The sequence below is a fragment of the Pseudophryne corroboree genome, chromosome 2 (assembly GCF_028390025.1).
Source record: "Pseudophryne corroboree isolate aPseCor3 chromosome 2, aPseCor3.hap2, whole genome shotgun sequence".
Classification (NCBI taxonomy): Eukaryota; Metazoa; Chordata; class Amphibia; order Anura; family Myobatrachidae; genus Pseudophryne; species Pseudophryne corroboree.
The window spans coordinates 375,369,502-375,389,036 of NC_086445.1; positions in this window are offsets into that span (position 1 = coordinate 375,369,502).

Below are 19,535 nucleotides of genomic sequence, written 5' to 3' on the forward strand. Positions count from 1 at the left end.
GACTGGAAGGCTCAAGCAACTCCTGAAACAATCAGTACCCCAACTAAGAATCTCCCCAGAGACCCAGTCAAATTGAGGATTGTGGGCCCTTAACCAGGGTAACCCCAACACCAATGGGGCAAAAGTACAGACAGTCACATAAAAGGACAATTTTTCAGAGTGTGTGGCTCCAATAAACAAAGAAATCTGGCTAGTGCAAGAGGTAATTTTACCTTGGGATAATGGTTCCCCGTTTAACCCACAAATCTCAATTTCCGATGCCAAGGGTACTAAGGGAACAGAGTGTTTCAGGGCGAATTGGCGGTCCATAAAAACCCCGTCGGCCCCACTGTCCACAAAGGCCTCAGTCTTGACAGTTTGACCGAGGATCTTCAAGGTCACCGGAATGATAAAAGTCTTCTTGGGAAATTCTGACTTCTGGCCTGACAGGATATTTCCCATCACCCTCAGGCCCTGAAGTTTTCCGGCTTTTCTGGGCATGATACTACCACATGACCTTTATTCCCACAGTACAAACACAACCCCTGCTGTCTCCTCCGCGTCTTCTCACGCGAGGAGAGGCGGGTAGCCCCAATCTGCATAGGCTCCTCGGAAAATTCCTCAGAGTCTGAGGTTCCCTTGGGAAAGAAGGAAACCTCGGTCTCCCTTTCAAGCCTACGCTCTCTCAGCCGTCTATCTACCCGGATGGATAACTGCATGAGCTGATCCAAGCTATCAGGCAAGGGATATTGAACCAGTTGGTCTTTTATCTGGTTAGAAAGATCTCTTCGGTACTGGTGTCTCAGGGCTGGGTCATTCCACTGGGTATCATGGGCCAACCTCCGAAACTCCGTACAGTAAACCTCAACTGGCCTTCGCCCTTGCTTAAGGATCGAAATCTGAGCCTCGGCTGAGGCCGTCTTGTCAGGGTCATCATACAGCATGCCCAGTGCCGTAAAAAAAGCATCAACACTTTTAAGCGACGGACAGTCAGGCTGCAACCCATATGCCCAGACCTGTGGGTCTCCTTGTAGCAAGGAAATCACTATGCCCACCCGCTGAATCTCCGACCCAGAAGACTGAGGCCTAAGCCGGAAGTATAGCTTGCAGCTCTCCTTGAAACAAAAGAACTGCGAGCGATCTCCAGAAAAACGATCCGGGAGATTTACTTTCGGCTCCTTAACCCCTGAAGGTGCTGCTGCTGCGGGAGCTCCGCCAGCGGCCTGGGAGGTGTGCATTTTAATGGACAAATCATTAAATTGTCGAGTCAGGACCTGCACCTGATCGACCACCTGTTGCAACGTATTTTGAGGGGTATGCTCCATATTCCCACAAAATTTCAACAGGAGTATTAGGCTGCTGAATATGTTATGCACACCAGTGCCTGCAGGAATGTACTGGTGTCTGAACTGTTATGCACACCAGTGCCTGCAGGAATGTACTGGTGTTTGAACTGTTATGCACACCAGTGCCTGCAGGAATGTACTGGTGTCTGAACGGATAGGGATGCAAAACAAATGAACTCACAGACAGACTGGGGAATATGACATTACGTACACAGAAGGTGATAGGGTAACAAAATAAACACAAAGTGAACAGAGAAGCCCAGAGGCTAAGAAACTGGGTGTCTCCCTAGTATTAGTAATGCTCAGATGGAAAAAGCAAGATGTTGTGTTTTAATACGTAGAGAACCCGAAATGCTGTTGCTAAGGGCAACAGCAAAACCCTAAAGGGTTACCAACGGGTGTGGCAGTAAACTCCTTGGTCAGAGATGGAATGATAATAATAATAATAATTTTATTTATATAGCGCTCTTTCTCCAATAGGACTCAAGGCGCTTAACAGATACATAGCATAATATAGTACAGAAAATAATGAAGTACATTTTCATAAAATACAGAAGCATGAAGATACTAAAAGGGACACTATGGAAATGCTTTAGTAAACAGAAAAGTCTTGAGTCTACTTTTGAAGGATTCTATAGTTGGGGCCTCTCGCACTGTGCGGGGAAGTGAGTTCCATAGAGTCGGAGCCGCATGACTAAAAGCTCGACCCCCAGATGAATTACGGTAGATTCTAGGTACTGCTAAAAGTCCTTCATCTACAGATCGCAGTAATCGAGTGGGGCAGTATGGGGTCAGAAGCTGTTTCAGGTACCTTGGGCCTTGGTCATGTAATGCTTTGAAACTCAGTAAGCCAATCTTGAAGATGATTCGCCATCTTACAGGCAGCCAGTGAAGGGAGTAGAGGATGGGTGTTATGTGGCTAGAACGGGGCTGGTTGGTTAATAGCCTGGCAGCTGTGTTTTGCACCAGCTGTAAGCGTTGCAATTCTTTTGCTGGTAGACCAAGGTAGAGGGCATTACAGTAGTCTAAACGAGATGATACAAATGCATGTATGACTTTTGGCATGTCATCTGAGGGAATTAAGTGCTTGATTCTGGCTATGTTCCTCAGGTGAAAGAATGAGGATTTGATTGTGGCTGATATCTGATGTTTAAGTGTCAAGCCACCATCCAGGACAACGCCAAGATTCCGCACACGATCACTGGTCTGTAATTCTGAATCCCCCAGTGTAAGTCCAGTTGGTTGGCTATGCTGCAGTCTTGTCCTTTGATGTTGCGGTCGTATCAAAAGGACCTCTGTTTTATCCGGGTTCAGTCGCAGCCAACTGGCGCTCATCCACTCCTGTAGTTCAGCTAGACAGCCATTTAGGGTTGCTATTGGGTTATCAGTGCCCGGAGCAAAGGACAAGTACAGTTGTGTATCATCTGCATAGCAGTGGTAGACCAGGCCATGGCGCCTGATTATTTCGCCCAATGGGAGCATGTATACTGCAAAAAGCATGGGGGATAGTATAGAACCTTGTGGGACACCACATGGCAATGGTACTGGTGGTGATGAGTATAATCCAGATGATACTCTCTGTGACCTGCCTGTGAGAAATGATTTGAACCAGCTTAGGACTGTGCCATCCAGACCACAGAAATGTATCAGTCGCTCAATCAGAAGCCCATGGTCCACGGTATCAAATGCTGCCGAGAGATCCAGAAGGATTAATATTGAACAGTCACCTCTGTCTTTTGCCATCAGAAGATCATTTAACACACACACCAGGGCTGTTTCAGTGCTATGTCTTCTCCTGAATCCTGATTGAAATGGATCATAAATATCATGGGTTGTGATAGACACAAGGAGAGTCTCCACAATCCTAATCCTCACTTGCAGTGCACAGGTTCAGCTTACTGCCACTAAACTGACCCCTGAACACCTTGCACAGTGAGACAGGATTTAGGCAGGCAATTCTGAGAATACAGCCGCAAACTTGCTAAGTTCACAGAGTAGCAAAAGAACCCCAGCAAGTTAAACGACTGACTCCAGTCTTACTGCTAGGTCTGGATTGGCAGAGTGTAATACCAAATCCCCAGGCCTATTTGCAGTAAGCAACAACAAATACAAAGCTACACAGTACTGGCTAACTTTTAGGAACTGACTAACCAACAAAGATTCAGCAGCATCTGCTTAACCTGAGAAGAGGCCTTATATAGCAGGTGCTGTCCACGCCCCACTCAGACCTCACAGACTGTGAGCACAAAAACCAGCACCGGATCCCCTGCCGTGCACAGAGCCTGTAACCACTGCACAGCAAAAGACCCGAACCGGAGTATCAGCTGCGCTCAGGTTACTCCGCTAGCACTTGTCTCCCGGTTGCCATGACGACGTGGCAGCACAGGGCAGGAGACCCTAACAGTTTACAAGTTTAAAACGGCCTAATTTTTGGCCTTCCTACAACAGGGCCAGAACTTGGGCCTTCGGCTGGCCTCCCTCAAGGTTCATATTTCTGCCTTGTCGGTATGGTCCTGCCGGGATCCTTGGGTGAGGGACCCCATTTCCCAAGGTTACCAGCTGGAATTTCAAACACTACCTCCTCACAGATTTTTCAAGTCGGGCTTACCAGCTTTACCCGCAGCAAGAGTTGCCTTGCAAGTGGCTACTCAAAAACTTTTGCAGACAGGGGTGGTGGTTCCAGTATTCTCTCCATTACGAAACTGGGGTTTTTACTCCTGTCTGTTTGTCGTTCCCAAACCGGACGGTTCGGTGGGCCCCATCTTGAACCTGATGTTATGAGCCACTGCAATGGTACATTCCTGTTTGCATTTTGCTCATGTATTTTATGTTATATTTCTGTTTCCATGCCAGGATTTCTCATGTACTTGCTTAGAGTACTGTTGGCCGCCTGTGGTGAGTCTGTGTAATTACAGCCTGTTTCCTATGTGTTCAGTCTCACCTGCCAGTAATTAGGTCTTTACCTTGTGCCTGGCTTCCAGCTATCCTGATTAGAGCGTGTTCCCTTTATTACTCAGCCGGCCCTGCATCCAGAGCTGGTGATAGAAGTAGGGGTTTGTACCTGTATGTTCCTGGTTAGCTTCCTGCAAACTTGTTCCTGGTCCCTGTCAGCTCATTGGAGATCGTGCCTGTGTTGTGCTGTGACCTGGAGACTTTGCCTGATTGATTCTTGACCAGATCTTGCCAGCTGGTATTCAGGACTTTGTGGAGTATCCACGCTAACAGTTCTTTGTTTATATTTTTATCTTTAACATCCCTGGTGTTATGATTCCAGCACTCCTGACCAGAGGAGATCTTATGACAATGACCAGAGCGCTGGAATGGAATGCTGGTAACGGGAGCAGGAAAGACTAGTTGCCCCTGGCGCCCTAACTCTATTGTCTCACTCGTGCTATCGGAAATCCCTTGCGAGACTATGGTTTCTTGAGCCCTTGGCAGCCACGTTTGAAGGGCGGATTATGTCTGCCCAACTCCGGTGCCCCCCGGTCTTAATGAGAGACAAAGGGAAATCCGAGGCAGGATGATAACAAGAGGACCTCTGACTGACAACAGGCCAGGGGCAACAAGCTAACTAGCAAAGACCTGAAGTATGTGCGGAAAAACCGCCAGGGAAAAGGACAACCAAAAATCCACTTGTCCAATACTCCTACCCAGCACCGCCGGATACCAGAGTGGACCTGTGGAAGCGGAACCCTCCGCAAAATGCTCCAAAACACAAATAATAAATGGTAAAGCGGCCAAGCCGCAACACACGGCAAAGCCGTGACTCACGAACACCACTGGATGTTAAACGGTGATCAGTCAGGACTCCAGGAACAAGATGACAACTTCCGAGTACAGGACTACTGGAGACTGGAATGACCGGATACAGCAAGACTGGAAACAGACTCTCAGCAAACAAGGACAGCATGCAGGAAGCTATTACCGGCGTCTGTGAGAAGCCCTGAGAGTGCATATAAACAGGAGTCCTCCAATCAGCTGCTGACAGGGCTGATTACATAAATGCCGTGCAGCTGCCTTGCTGCACGGCCAGGAAACAGGTGCACAATCATTTTAACTGGACCCAGCAACGGGGAACGCGGTCCGCCAGTGGCGTCCCCGTTGCTAGGGTCCGCGCGGCTCCGTGCGCCCGGCGTCTAGCGTTGCCAGGGAGCCGGCGGCTGTACGCGTACGGCGTCCCTGGTTGCTAGGCGCCGGGCCGCACCGACGAGCGGACCCCGGCACCTAACACCTGGGCATTGTTGCTCTCACTGTTTATTTGCTTATAACATCTAAAACCATTGTTGGTCTCATTATCACTCGTGCATTGGTGTTGCAGGGTTAGTTAGGTTTCCCCTTAGTCTCGGGTGGTGCCTTGTCACTTACTAAGACTGGGGGGCATCAGAGTTTGGGCGGACCTAATTCGCCCATTCAAACGCGGCTGCCGTGGGCATAGAACTTTAGCACCGCAGGCACCATACGACGACTAAGAGGGGTAACGGAGTCAGGGGTAGAGCACGAGTTGCTGCCAACCTCAAACCTAGCCGCAGCTTTACCGGTGAGTACTGGAACTTTCCAGTGGTCGCATACTCCCCTGAGTTCCAGGTACTCAATTCCACACACCTGAAGTCTCTAAAACCGTATCTGCAGGTGTTTAAATTCAAGATGGAATCCCTGCGGGCGGTGGTGTCCGCTCTGGAGGAGGGGGAGTTCCTGGTGTCTCTGGATGTCAAGGATGCTTACCTACACATTCCATGTGGTCCCCTCATCAGGCTTACCTCAGGTTTGCCATATTGGGCGAAAATTTCCAGTTTCAGGCCTTATCCTTTGGATTATCCACAGCTCCGAGGGTCTTCAGCAAGGTCATGGCGTAGATGATGCTGCAACTGCGCATGATGGGAGTAAACATAGTCCACTACTTGGACGATCTCCTAATAAAGACTGTGTCCAGGGAGCATCTGCTGCACAGCATTGATCTGACGACTTGCCTGCTTACGGATCATGGGTGGATCCTGAATTTTCAGAAATCTCACCTGTAACCGACCCAACGTCTTCAGTTCCTGGGAATGATTCTGGATACAGTGTCTCAAAAGGTGTTTCTACCGATGGACAAGGCCTTGACTATCCAGGCTATGGTTCGCTCGGTGCTCAGTCCTTGCAGTGTATCCATACATATTTGCATCCAATTACTGGGCAAAATGGTGGCTGCTTACGAGGCAAGCCAATACGGCAGATTTCATGCTCGTCCATTTCAGCTGGATCTGCTGGACAAATGGTCGGGGTCTCACCTTCACATGCATCAGGAAGTGACTTTGTCTCTGAAAGCCTGGATTTCTCTATTATGGTGGCTACAGCTTCCTCACCTGGTAGAGGGCAGGAGTTTCAATATCCACTCGTGGATTCTACGGACAACAGATGCCAGCCTCCGGGGATGGGGGGCTGTAACCCAAGGGGTCAAGACAGGAATCTGCTCTGCCGATAAACATCCTGGAACTCAGGGCAATTTACTATGCTCTTCTGCAGGCATCTCATCTCCTAAAGGATTAGGCGATCCAGGTTCAGTCGGACAACGCCACAGCGGTGGCGTACATAAACCGACAAGGGGGAACAAGAAGCAAAGCAGCGATGAGAGAGGTATCAAAAATCCTCCTCTGGGTGGAGGCCAATGCAAGGCCCATCTCAGCCATATGAGTGGACAACTGGGAAGCAGACTTCCTCAGCAGGCACGACCTCCATCCAGGGGAATGGGCCTACATCCCCAGGTGTTTCAACAGTTAATTAGTCGGTGGGGCTGTCCGCAGATAGAGCTGATGGCTTCTCGACTCAACAAGAAGCTATGCCGTTACTGTTCCAGGAAGAGGGATCCACAGGCAGTTGCAGTGGGCGCGCTGACAACGCCGTGGATGTACCAGTTTGTATACCTGTTCCCTCTACCGCTAATTCCAGGGGTTCTCAAAAGACTAAGAAGGGAAAGCATTCAGGCAATTCTAAATGCCCCAGATTGGACTCGATGGGCGTGGTACTCTGACCTGCTAACCATGGCTCTGGAGGATCCCTGGCCTCTACCGCTCCGAGACGATCTTCTTCAACACGGTCCGTTCATCTATCCGGACTTACAGCGGCTACGTTTGACGGCTTGGAAGTTGAGAGGGAATTTCTAGCTAGACAGGGTTTTCCCTCCAGGGACATTTCCACCATGGTCCAGGCCAGGAAGATGGTTAAGTCAAAACATTACCATCGTCTCTGGAAAAAGTATGTTTCTGCAGCGGGGTACACTGGTATTCCACAAGGAATAACATCATTGTGTAGAGTTGGATCTTGATCTGAGGCACCAACAGACTAAAGCTTTGACTGTTCCCAGGATGCCTTGCACCACCTCGTCTATATTCCCGCCTCCAGGCACTGGAGCTCAGTTTGTAAGTTGGTGCCTGCAGTGAAAGCAGCTATCAGGATGGGCTGCTCCAAGGAGCCCTGAAAAGAGATTTTCTGAGAAGAAAGAAGACTTCAAGGGCCACAGCACAGGCACTAGATGCTATATGTCGCTCTGACATATCGTGCTGCGGCTCCATCACCTCCCCCAGCGGCGCTGTATACCTGGTTGCCGGGTACTTACAGCGGAGGCACTCCGGTCCCTTCAGGCACACATACCGTCGTTGCTCTCCTGGATCACATGACAGCATCATAAGGAGGAGGTAAGAGGGTCCTCCAGACGGGACCCGTCGAAATCGCGATCCGGCGCGGTCTCCGGAGACCGCACCGCTGGCGTGGACACTGTGGCCGTGCATTGACCCCACTATATCCACCAGGGCAAGGGGCACAGGTCGGATTTACTAAAATCCATTTAGTATAGGCCCCACAGTACCCGGTAAACTCCAGCAGAGGGAATAAGGCTTTGACCTGTAGCTCCTCTCCCAACCCCAGGCACCAACTAAAGCAGATGTTCCCACCCTGGAGCTGCATCTCTCTCCCTCACTCCCTGTCAGCGTTTGGGCACCATTACACAGAGCTGCGCTGATACTGGGAATGCTGGGCACGGTCTCCTCTGTAAAGCTGCCTGCCTCATCAGCGCTGTGCATTTACAGGACACTTAAGTATACTACGTTGTTTAGACAGTGTTAGTTAAGAACAAGTGCATAACTACAGGGATATTTATATTTAGTACAAGTATCCTGTGATATACATACAGTATTTACTGTGCATTGTTATATCTTTATACATATATAGCTTTACTTAGTATTGCCAGTCCAGTGCAGTTTTATTGTTTGCAATAATGTCTGCATTGTATATGTGACTGTGTGTGCCAATAGCTGCTGTGTGGTTCCTATTCCCTGTATCTCACACATATTGCTATCCCTATATTCTGTACCCTGAGGGGGGCTAAGTGCGACAGGGTCCTATATAATAATAAGATTTTACTTACCGGTAAATCTATTTCTCGTAGTCCGTAGTGGATGCTGGGGACTCCGTAAGGACCATGGGGAATAGACGGGCTCCGCAGGAGACATGGGCACTTTAAGAAAGAATTTAGATTCTGGTGTGCTCTGGCTCCTCCCTCTATGTCCCTCCTCCAGACCTCAGTTAGAGAAACTGTGCCCGGAAGAGCTGACAGTATAGGGAAAGGATTTTGGAAATCCAGGGCAAGACTCATACCAGCCACACCAATCACACCGTATTACTTGTGATAACTTTACCCAGTTAACAGTATGAACAACAACAGAGCATTAGATCAACCCTGATGCAACTATAACATAACCCTTATTTAAGCAATAACTATATACAAGCATTGCAGAAGAAGTCCGCACTTGGGACGGGCGCCCAGCATCCACTACGGACTACGAGAAATAGATTTACCGGTAAGTAAAATCTTATTTTCTCTAACGTCCTAGTGGATGCTGGGGACTCAGTAAGGACCATGGAAATTATACCAAAGCTCCCAAACGGGCGGGAGAGTGTGGATGACTCTGCAGCACCGATTGAGCAAACACAAGGTCCTCCTCAGCCAGGGTATCAAACTTGTAGAACTTTGCAAAAGTGTTTGAACCTGACCAAGTAGCCGCTCGGCAAAGTTGTAATGCCGAGACCCCTCGGGCAGCCGCCCAAGAAGAGCCCACCTTCCTTGTGGAATGGGCCTTAACCGATTTAGGCAGCGGCAATCCAGCTGTAGAATGAGCCTGCTGAATCGTGTTACAGATCCAGCGAGCAATAGTTTGCTTTGAAGCAGGCACCCCAAGCTTGTTGGAAGCATACAGGATAAACAAAGATTCTGTTTTCCTGACCCTAGCCGTTCTGGCTACATAAACCTTCAAAGCCCTGACCACATCAAGTAACTCGGAATCCTCCAAGTCAGTAGTAGCCACAGGCACCACAATAGGTTGGTTTATATGAAAGGATGAAACCACTTTCGGCAGAAATTGCGGGCGGGTCCACAACTCTGCTTTATCCGCATTGAAAACCAGATAAGGGCTTTTATGTGACAAAGCCGCCAATTCTGACACACGCCTAGCCGAAGCCAAGGCTAGCAGCATGACCACCTTCCACGTGAGATATTTCAATTCCACCGTTTTGAGTGGTTCAAACCAGTGTGATTTCAGGAAACTCAACACCACGTTAAGATCCCAAGGTGCCACTGGAGGCACAAAAGGGGGCTGAATATGCAGCACTCCCTTTACAAACGTCTGAACTTCAGGCAGAGAAGCCAGTTCTTTTTATAAGAAAATGGATAGGGCCGAAATCTGGACCTTAATGGAACCCAATTTTAGGCCCAAAGTCACTCCCGACTGTAGGAAGTGAAGGAAACGGCCCAGCTGGAATTCCTCCGTAGGGGCATTCCTGGCCTCACACCAAGCAACATATTTCCGCCATATACGGTGATAATGTTGAGCCGTCACGTCCTTCCTAGCCTGTATCAGCGTAGGAATGACCTCATCCGGAATGCCTTTTTCTGCTAGGATCCGGCGTTCAACCGCCATGCCGTCAAACGCAGCCGCGGTAAGTCTTGGAACAGACAGGGCCCCTGTTGCAACAAGTCCTGTCTTAGAGGCAGAGGCCACGGGTCCTCTGTGAGCATTTCTTGCAGATCTGAATACCAAGTCCTTCTTGGCCAATCCGGAACAATGAGTATTGTTCTCACTCCTCTTTTTCTTATTATCCTCAGCACCTTGGGTATGAGAGGAAGAGGAGGAAATACATAGGCCGACTGGAACACCCACGGCGTCACCAGTGCGTCCACAGCTATCGCCTGAGGGTCTCTTGACCTGGCGCAATACCTCTGTAGCTTTTTGTTGAGGCGGGATGCCATCATGTCTACCTGTGGCAGTTCCCACCGACTTGCAATCTGCGTGAAGACTTCTAGATGAAGTCCCCACTCTCACGGGTGGAGGTCGTGCCTGCTGAGGAAGTCTGCTTCCCAGTTGTCCACTCCCGGAATGAACACTGCTGACAGCTTCTACCATCGCCACCCTGCTCTTTGTGCCGCCTTGGCGGTTTACATGAGCCACTGCGGTGATGTTGTCTGACTGAATCAGAACCGGTTGGTCGCGAAGCAGGGACTCCGCTTGACGTAGGGTGTTGTATATGGCCCTTAGTTCCAAGATGTTGATGTGAAGGCAAGTCTCCTGACTTGACCACAGACCATGGAAATTTCTTCCCTGTGTGACTGCCCCCCACCCTTGGAGGCTTGCATCCGTGGTCACCAGGACCCAGTCCTGAATGCCGGATCTGCGGCCAACCAGAAGGTGAGCATTCTGCAGCCACCACAGAAGAGACACCCTGGCCCTGGGGGATAGGGTGATTAACCGATGCATCTGAAGATGTGATCCGGACCATTTGTCCAGTATATCCCATTGAAAGGTCCTCCCATGGAACCTGCCGAAGGGAATGGCCTCGTATGATGCCACCATCTTTCCCAGGACTCGCGTGCAGTGATGCACCGACACCTGTTTTGGTTTTACTAGGTTTCTGACCAGTGTCATGAGTTCCTGAGCCTTCTCCATCGGGAGATAAACCCTCTTCTGGTCTGTGTCCAGAATCATGCCCAGGAAAGGCAGACGAGTCGTAGGAATCAACTGCGACTTTGGAATATTTAGAATCCAGCCGTGTTGTCGTAACACTTCCAGAGAGCGTGCTACGCTGATCAGCAACTGCTCTCTGGACCTCGCTTGTATGAGGAGATCGTCCAAGTATGGGATAATTGTGACCCCTTGCTTCCGCAGGAGTACCATCATTTCCGCTATTACCTTGGTAAATATTCTCGGTGCCGTGGAGAGACCAAACGGCAACGTCTGAAATTGGTAATGACAATCCTGTACCACAAATCTGAGTTACGCCTGATGAGGTGGATAAATGGGGACATGAAGGTATGCATCCTTTATGTCCAGAGACACCATAAAATCCCCCCCTCCCAGGCTTGCGATGACCGCTCTGAGCGACTCCATCTTGAACTTGAACCTTTCCAGGTATATGTTCAGGGATTTTAAATTCAATATGGGTCTGACCGAACCGTCCGGTTTCGGTACGACAAACATGGTCGAATAATAACCCTTTCCTTGTTGAAGGAGGGGAACCTTGACCACCACCTGTTGAAGATACAATTTGTGAATTGCAGTTAACACTATTTCCCTCTCTAAGGGGGAAGCTGGCAGGGCCGATTTGAGGTATCGGTGAGGGGGCATCTCTTCGAATTCCAGCTTGTATCCCTGAGACACAATCTCTATTGCCCAGGGATCCAACTGGGAGTGAACCCACTTGTGGCTGAAATTTCGGAGACGCGCCCCCACCGGGCCTAGCTCCGCCTGTGGAGCCCCAGCGTCATGCGGTGGATTTAGTGGAAGCCGGGGAGGACTTCTGTTCCTGGAAACTAGCTGCGTTGTGCAGCTTCCTTCCTCTGCCCCTGCCTCTGGCAAGAAAGGACGCACCTCGGACTTTCTTGCCTTTTTGTGATCGAAAGGACTGCATTTGGTAATACGGTGCTTTCTTAGGTTGTGAGGAAACATATGGCAAAAAATTTGACTTTCCAGCAGTAGCTGTGGAGACCAGGTCCGAGAGACCCTCCCCAAACAATTCCTCACCCTTGTAAGGTAAAACCTCCATGTGCCTTTTTGAGTCGGCATCACCTGTCCATTGCCGAGTCCACAGGACCCTTCTGGCAGAAATCGACATAGCATTTATTCTAGAGCCCAGTAGACTAATGTCTCTTTGAGCATCTCTCATATATAGGACAGCGTCTTTTATATGCCCCAGGGTCATTAATATAGTATCCTTGTCTAAGGTATCAAGTTCCTCAGACAGTGTGTCCGTCCATGCTGCTACAGCACTACACACCCAGGCCGACGCGATCGCTGGCCTCAGTAAGGTACCTAAATGTGTATAAATGGACTTCAGGGTACCCTCTTGCTTTCTATCCGCAGCATCTTTTAGGGTGGCCGTATCCTGTGACGGCAGGGCTACCCTCTTGGATAAGCGTGTTAAAGCTTTGTCCACCCTAGGGGAGGATTCCCAGCGTAACCTGTCCGTTGGCGGGAAAGGATACGCCATAAGCATCCGTTTGGAAATCTGCAGTTTTTTATCTGGAGATTCCCAAGCCTTTTCACATAACTCATTTAGCTCGTGTGAAGGGGGAAAGGTCACCACCTGCCTTTTTTCCCCATACATATGAACCCTCTTGTCAGGGACTGGGGTTTCCTCTGTGATGTGCAACACATCCTTAATTGCGATAATCATATAACGGATGGATTTAGCCAATTTAGGCAGTAACTTTGCATCATCGTAATCAACACTGGAGTCAGAATCCATGTCGGTGTCTGTGTCAACAATTTGGGATAGTGGGCGCTTCTGAGACCCTGACGGCCTCTGCGACATAGGATCAGGCACGGGCTGAGACCCTGACTGTCCTGAGGTTTCAGCTTTATCTAACCTTTTATGCAAGGAATTAACATTATCATTTAAAACCTTCCACATATCCATCCAATCAGGTGTCGGCGCCGTCGGCGGAGACACCACATTCATTTGCTCCCGCTCTGTTTCCACATAGCCTTCCTCGTCAAACATGTCGACACAAGCGTACCGACACACCACACACACAGGGAATGCCCTTTTTGAAGACAGTTCCCCCACAAGGCCCTTTGGAGAGACAGAGAGAGAGTATGCCAGCACACACCCCAGCGCTATATAACCCAGGAATAACACAGTAACTTAATGTTAACCCAGTAGTCGTTGTTATATTGATTTTAGCGCCTAATTATGTGCCCCCCTCTCTTTTTACCCTCTTCTACCGTGTATCTGCAGGGGAGAGTCTGGGGAGCTTCCTCTCAGCGGAGCTGTGGAGAAAAAATGGCGCTGGTGAGTGCTGAGGAAGAAGCCCCGCCCCCTCAACGGCGGGCTTCTGTCCCGCTTCAATGTACAATTTTTTGCGGAGGCTCATACATATATACAGTGCCCAACTGTATATATGCAAACTTTTGCCAAAGAGGTCCTAATTGCTGCCCAGGGCGCCCCCCCCCCCCCCCCGCGCCCTGCACCCTTACAGTGACCGGAGTATGTGGGTGTGTGTGGGAGCAATGGCGCACAGCTGCAGTGCTGTGCGCTACCTCAGTGAAGACTGGAGTCTTCTGCCGCCGATTTCGAAGTCTTTTTGCTTCTTATGCTCACCCGGCTTCTGTCTTCCGGCTCTGCGAGGGGGACGGCGGCGCGGCTCTGGGATCGGACGACGAGGGTGAGATCCTGTGTACGATCCCTTTGGAGCTAATGGTGTCCAGTAGCCTAAGAAGCAGGACCTATCTTCAGAGAGTAGGGCTGCTTCTCTCCCCTCAGTCCCACAATGCAGGGAGTCTGTTGCCAGCAGAGCTCCCTGAAAATAAAAAACCTAACAAAATACTTTCTTACAGCAAGCTCAGGAGAGCTCACTGAACAGTACCCAGCTCGTCCGGGCACAGATTCAAACTGAGGTCTGGAGGAGGGACATAGAGGGAGGAGCCAGAGCACACCAGAATCTAAATTCTTTCTTAAAGTGCCCATGTCTCCTGCGGAGCCCGTCTATTCCCCATGGTCCTTACGGAGTCCCCAGCATCCACTAGGACGTTAGAGAAATATATATATGCACCTGAGGTAAATATTCCAGCTGAGGGTCCAGGTACCAGGGGTCCAGTACCCCTCAGTCAGCCTGCAGCACCGGTGGCACACCAAGACCCACCTTGGGCTGCTTTTTCTAATCTGCTGACACTAGTAATGAGACACGCCCCCTGTGGGACCTCCTGTGCCATTGCAGCCACATATTGTCCCTGCAGTTAATTAGCCATGGGCAGATACACTGTCAACTCAGTTACAGCAATTAAATCAGTCTTTGGTTAAACAAAAACCTAACCGTCACCCTCCTTGGACCAAAGGGTCATCTAAGCGGACCATTACTTCCTCACAATCCACGCAGGTTTTGGATACTTCATCCGATGAAGATGGCATAAACACTGACCCCTCAGACACTGATGCAGATGCTTCTGATGGGAAATCTATTTCACAGGTGGATGTTCCTGACCTTTTGGAGGCTATCAAACTGATTCTTCAGATTGATGATGAATCTGAACCTCCAGTTACTTCTAAGAAACCCGATAAGTTCAAACGTCAGAAGGTCACTAAGTTAGTTTTGCCCCATTCTGACCATTTAGTTGACATACGTCAGGAATCCTGGGAGCCTCCAGGAAAGATATTTTCCCTGTCTAAGAAGATGCTAGCTCGTTATCCCCCGCTGCAGAGTTTAGTAAAAATTGGGAAACACAGCCGCCGGTGGACTCACATGTCACCCGTCTGGTGGTGTCATCTACTCTGCCTGTCACTACCGTCACCTCTCTGAAGGAACTGATGGATAAACGTGTGGAGGGTTGCTTGAAATCTATTTACACCCTTGCAGGTGCTGTGCATAGACCCACTGTGGCGGCTTCTTGGGCTGCAAAGGCTATTGAAGCCTGGGTTCAAGAAGTTGAAGCGGAGCTACCTTCGAATTTTTCTGATAATGACAGACAGTGTCGTTCATATATTATCACAGCCTCTCATTATATTCAGGAGGCGGCATCTGATGCCGGTGTCATGGCAGCCAAAACGTCTACTACGTCCATTCTGGCTCGCCGGATTCTATGGTTGCAGTCCTGGTCTGTGGATCTGGACTCTAAAAAGACCTTGGAGGTTATCCCTTTTAAGGGAGACATCCTTTTTGGGGAAGATCTGAACAAGATTGTTGCTGACTTAGCGTCTGCTAAAGATGCATGTCTCCCGAGTAGAAGTAGGAAGAAATTCTCCCTGGTCCCTGCTCAGAGCATGGTGCACCTGGGGGCATTGTTGGACACACACAAGCAACGGTTGTTCTTGTCCCAAGAGAAGGTCCTGAAGCTTCAGGACAGGATAAGATGCTTCCTTTCTCGTCTGCGAGTGTCGGTACACTCGGCGATGCAAGTACTAGGCCTCATGGTGTCGGCTTTCAACATGGTAGAGCACGCTCAATTTCACTCTCGTCCTCTGCAGAAGCTAATCCTTTCCAAGTGGAAAAGCCTGCCTCACCGGATCAGATCTCACATGATCTCCTTGACTCTGGAAGTTCATCTGTCACTGAGCTGGTGGCTACAGGAGTTCACTACGGTATGCCGGCGGTCGGGCTCCCGGCGACCAGCATATTGGCGCCGGGAGCCCGACCGCCGGCTTACCGACAGTGTGGCGAGCGCAAATGAGAATAAGAATAAGTGTCGGTATGCCGGCTGTCGGGATCCCGGCGCCGGTATACTGTGCGCCGGGATCCCGTCAGTCGGCATACTGAAGACCACCCTGCTACAGGACCAACAATTGAGCAGGGGTAGTCCCTTCTGGATCTCCAACTGGGTCCTTCTAACAACGGATGCCAGTCTGCGAGGTTGGGTTGCGGTGTTGGAGCAACACTCTCTACAGGGTCGGTGGACCAGGGAGGAGTCTCTCCTCCCGATAACATTCTGGAACTGTGGGCAGTGTTCAATGCTTTGAAACTGGACCTGCCTCTGGAACAGAACAGGCCTGTTCAAGTACAGTCGGACAACGCCACCACGGTGGCGTACATAAATCATCAAGGCAGCACTCGAAGCCGCATGGCAATGTTGGAAGTGTCAAAAAGTCTTCAATGGGCGGAACGCCATCTGCCAGCCATAATGGCAGTGTTCATTCCGGGGGTCCTCAGCTGGGAAGCGGACTTCCTCAGTCATCAGGACGTACACGCCGGAGAGTGGTGCCTTCATCCAGAATTATTTCAACTCCTAGTGGAAAGGTGGGGCCTACCAGATGTAGACCTGATGGTGTCTCGACACAATCACTAGGTTCCGGTCTTCGGAGCAAGAACAAGGGATCCTCAAGCAGCATTCGTGGACGCACTGGCAATTCCATGAAACTTTCGGCTGCCGTACGTGTTCCCTCCGGTGTCACTCCTGCCCAGGGTAATAATGTAGTTCAAGCAAGAAGGAGGAATCCTACTTCTGATCGCTCCAGCGTGGCACAGACAGCATTGGTTCTCAGACCTACAGGGTCTCTCGATAGAGCGTCCTCTTCTGCTTCCGCAACACCCAGACCTCCTCGTTCAGGGCCCCTGTGTACATCAGGATTTGGCCTGATTGGCTTTGACGGCGTGGTTCTTGAAGCTTCCGTTCTGAGGGCCAAAGGTTTTTCTGAGGCGGTCATTCAAACGATGTTGAAAGCCTGTAAACCGGCTTCGGCTCGGATTTATTAGAGAGTCTGGAATTCTTACTTCACCTGGTGTGCGGTTAAGAATTTTGATGCATACAAGTTCAGTGCCACCAAACTTTTGGCGTTTCTGCAACAGGGCCTGGACTCAGGCCTTCGTCTGGCCTTCCTCAAGGTTCATGTTTCAGCCTTGTCGGTGTGGTTTCAGAGAAAAATTGTGACTCTGCCTGACATTCATACCTTCAGTCAGGATGTTTTACGGATTCAACCTCCCTATGTTCCTGCTGTGGCTCCTTGGGATTTGTCGGTTGTTTTGGATGCCCTGCAAGAGTCTCCATTTGAACCTCTTGGGTCTGTGGACCTTAAATGGCTTACGCTTAAGGTCTTGTTTTTGCTGGATATTGCCTCTGCTAGACGGGTTTCAGACTTGGGTGCCTTATCCTGTAGGTCTCCCTTTCTGATTTTTCACCATGACCGTGCAGTTCTTAGAACTCGCCCTTGTTATCTACCTAAGGTGGTGTCATCTTTCCACCTTAACCAAGAGATTGTGGTTCCGGCCTTTATCTCTCCTGATTTGTCCTCCAAAGAGTGGTCTTTGGATGTGGTACGGGCTCTCCGTATCTATATGAAGAGAACCGCCTCCCTTAGGAGATCTGATTCTCCCTTTGTTCTTTTTGGTTTTCATAAACGTGGCTGGTCTGCGAATAAGCAGACCGTGGCCAGATGGATTACAATGGTAATTGCACAAGCTTACGTACAGGTTGGTCTTCCAGCTCCTGCTACTATCAAGGCCCATTCTACTTGGTCTGTTGTAAGTATTGGGTTGGACCGGCATTGCGGTCCCGTTATGTTGTTGGGGTAGCTGTGCTATCCTGGTTAGGTTGGTGTTGCTATCCTCTGTTCTGATTAGCGCCCTCCTTTCATTTCTGGTTGTGTGTTGGCTTGTTGCCTTACCGCTGTTGGATTGTTTCTTCTCTCATACTATTTCCGTCTCCTCGGGCACAGTTTTCCTAGACTGATTCTGGTAGGAGGGGCATAGAGGGGAGGAGCCAGCACACACATACTAAAAGTTTTTTACAGTGCCAGGCTCCAGTGGACCCGATCTATACCCCATGGTACTAAAGTACAAGACCCCAGTATCCACTACGGACTAGGAGAAAAGGAATTATCGGTAGGTATTAAATTCATATTTTTTCATACTTTACCATCCACGTGGACTACAATTGGGAATAGTAACCTGTCTGAAGCATGGTGAGCCATACAAGGAGACATGGTACACTAAATGGGGCTTATTTGTGGCAGAAGTGACAAAACACAAAAAAAAAGAATATTGTGTGTACCTTTTTTGTGTCGACCATTTCCATGTCGACCTTTGGACCATGTTGACCTTTTCTACTGTCTACCTACTCTTTCTCGACCTTTTGACCCTATTGACCTAATGCATGTCTACCATTAGTGGTAGGCCTATTGACTGTAGACCTTTTTAGTGTAGATCTAATTATCCACACCCGCTTATAATAACAGCATTAGGAAGGAGATGTGTTTATTTTGTTTACATTGGTCCTAATTAAAGACCTGATCGCTAGGCTGCGTTTTCGTACAGCGGGCGATCAGGTCTAAACTGCGCATACGTATGCACCGCAATGTGCATGCACGTCGTACGGGTACAAAGCTAATCGCCGCTCAGCGATGGGTTTGTGCGAAGAATCCATTTGCATGGGCATTTGCAAGGAGATTGACAGGAAGAAGCCGTTAGTGGGTGTCAACTGACCGTTTTCTGGGAGTGTCTGGAAAAACACAGGCGTGTCCATGTGTTTGCAGGAAGGGTTCATGACGTCAATTCCGGTCCCGGACAGGCTGATGTGATCGCAGCGGCTGAGTAAGTCCTGGGCTACTCATAGACTGCACAAAATCTGTTTGTACAGCTCTGCTACACATGCGTTCGCACACTTGCAAAGCGAAAATACACTCCCCTATGGGCGGCGACTATCGATCGCAGGACTGCAAAACAACTCTAGCGAGCAAACAGGTCTGAATTATGCCCATTGTCATAAGTACTGTGCAGCAGCAGAGGAGGATAAATCAACATTTCTGCTGCGGGGTACTCTGGGCTCCACAAGGAAAGCCATAGGGGTGTAGAGTAGGATCTTGATCCGAGGCACCAACAGGCTGAAAAGCTTTGACTGTTCCCAGAATGCATAGCGCCGCCTCCTCTATAACCCCGCCTCCCTGCACAGGAGCTCAGTTTTGTAGTTGGTGCCTCAGATAGCAGACACATAAGAGAGGGGCTGCTCTGGGCAGCCCTAAGAAGAGCTTTTTAGTAGACTCACATGTGGCTAGGGTGGTGGTTTCCTCAGCTCTACCTGTCACTACCGTCACGTCTCTAAAAGAGCCTACAGATAAACGTGTGGAGGGTTGTCTAAAAACTACACCCTCACGGGTGCTGCACAAAGGCTTACTATTGCAGCAACATGGGCTGCAGAGGCTATTGAAGCATGGGCCTTGGAGTTGGAAGCTGAAATCTCTTCTGACCATGCTAGACAATGCTTG